This window comes from Myotis brandtii, unplaced genomic scaffold (genome assembly GCF_000412655.1).
Source record: "Myotis brandtii unplaced genomic scaffold, ASM41265v1 scaffold3290, whole genome shotgun sequence".
NCBI lineage: Eukaryota > Metazoa > Chordata > Mammalia > Chiroptera > Vespertilionidae > Myotis > Myotis brandtii.
Genome location: NW_005362677.1, coordinates 69929 through 71603, shown reverse-complemented (window position 1 = coordinate 71603; position 1675 = coordinate 69929). Strand labels below are relative to the sequence as shown.

At 61.1% G+C, this 1675-nt stretch overlaps 1 long non-coding RNA gene across 1 annotated transcript; it reads right to left on the bottom strand.

Moving 5' to 3' along the window:
* Positions 1-6: 6 nt before the first annotated feature.
* On the bottom strand, positions 7-1669 carry LOC106726905. Its single transcript, XR_001363044.1, has 3 exons — positions 1481-1669; positions 1221-1328; positions 7-357 (listed from the first exon to the last, which is right to left on the bottom strand). It is a non-coding gene; the product is annotated as an uncharacterized LOC106726905 (long non-coding RNA).
* Between the last annotated feature and the right edge of the window lie 6 nt (positions 1670-1675).

Genomic DNA, 1675 nt, shown 5'->3' with positions numbered 1-1675 from the left:
GTGCAATGTCTTTCCGAGCGTAAGGGAGGGAAGCCAGAGCGGCTGAACGTGCTGAATCTACTGTGAGTATAAACACAGGCAGGAGGCCAATGTGAACAATCTCCCCAGGGAGCCCCTGGAGAGCACCCGGACGGGTTCCCCAGGCGCCTGGGAAGCTGTAGCTCTCAACCACCGGCAATGAGGGGACCCCGCACGCTGAGTGCCAGGGCACCCACACCTCGGGCAGGCGTGCAGCCCACAGCAAACGCTTCAGAGCTCTTTGCTAAAGAAGTTGTGACTTACAAGCTGATTGCTGATATTTTTCATTTTTTCCACAACGCTCTTCATCGTCTTCAAGACCGGCAGATAAATGCTCACCTACAAGCCCAACGAGAAAACCAGAGCATGAGAATGTCAGTATAGCAAGTGCTGGCAGGTGCCCGCTCACTACCTAGGTTTGGAATCCGTGGAAGCTTAAAAGCTCCAGAATCCTGGGTTTTTAAACTGTCTGAATAAAGTTCTTTTTAAAATATGAAAATAAAAACTATCAGAGTTTCACTAGCTCACTCCTGCCTCTGGTTACCTCGGCAACCGGTCCCTGTGGCACTTCTGGTCCCAGGACCCGCCTTCGGCTAGAGGCCTTCATGCACCAGGGACACGGCGGTCCTGAGGGATGCCCAAGACTCAGGCCTTTCCACCCAAAAACGCAAGGAGGGGAAGTGCCTGCACCGGCGTCAGACGGTTCCCACTGCGCCTGGTGCCCTGCTGCTTCCCCGGAGGGGCCCCCCTAGAATTCCCTCTCCATCCTCCTCCTTCCATCAGTGTGAGCAGGAGGCAGAGGAGCCTGAGCATCACCACAGTCCCTGCCCCGGGACCAGTCAGCAGAGCGGAAGGGCCTCCCTGCTGGCTGTCACCGCCGGACATCGCTCCTCACCGACATGGCAGCGTCCCTCTGTGACCCACACCGGTGCCCGAGGCCACCACCCGGCACGAACGCGAAGGGCTTCCAGGGCAGTCTAGCTGCACGGCCGTCCCTGGGCGGACACTCCCTCTCCACCGGTTCCTGCCACAGGCGTGCTGACTGAGGGTCTTTACGGGAACAGCCCGGCACAGGCCCGTTCCTCCTGGAGCAGCCTTCAGAAAGGAGCATGCTTTCCAACAAGCAGACGCAAAGCCGTGCTGACATCGGGAGTTAATGACGCCACTGGGCACGTGGGAGCGACGGGGCTGCCATCACTCACATCAGCGTCTGGGACTGTGGCTCCTGCAGGTTCCTCCACGGCCTCCTGGGAGTGACCTTCACGGGATGTCGTGGGTCACATGCTGCGGCTGCTGCTCGACACAGACACCTGCGAGGAACCAGCGGACCTGAGGGGCGGAGGAAGCCCGCCGGCCACGCCGAGTGGGGGTTCTCCGTTCCCACGGAGCCATCGCACGCACAGTGTGCAGGTCACAGGGGCACCTGCCCTGCGGCCCCGCTGCAGCCACTGCCCCTCCTCACCAGCTCTACGGACACCGTCCGGAGGGGAAGTGCTGGTGGGTCAGCTTGACCTCCAAGGCCCAGGCGTTCTGCGCGGTCTTCAGGCCGCGAGCTCGACGTAGATGGCGTTGCTGTCCTCGGAGACGCCTTCCATCTGGAACTCGCTGAAGTTCTCCAGCGGCGGTGCCGGGCCAGGGGGCGGGGAGGGAGGCGGAG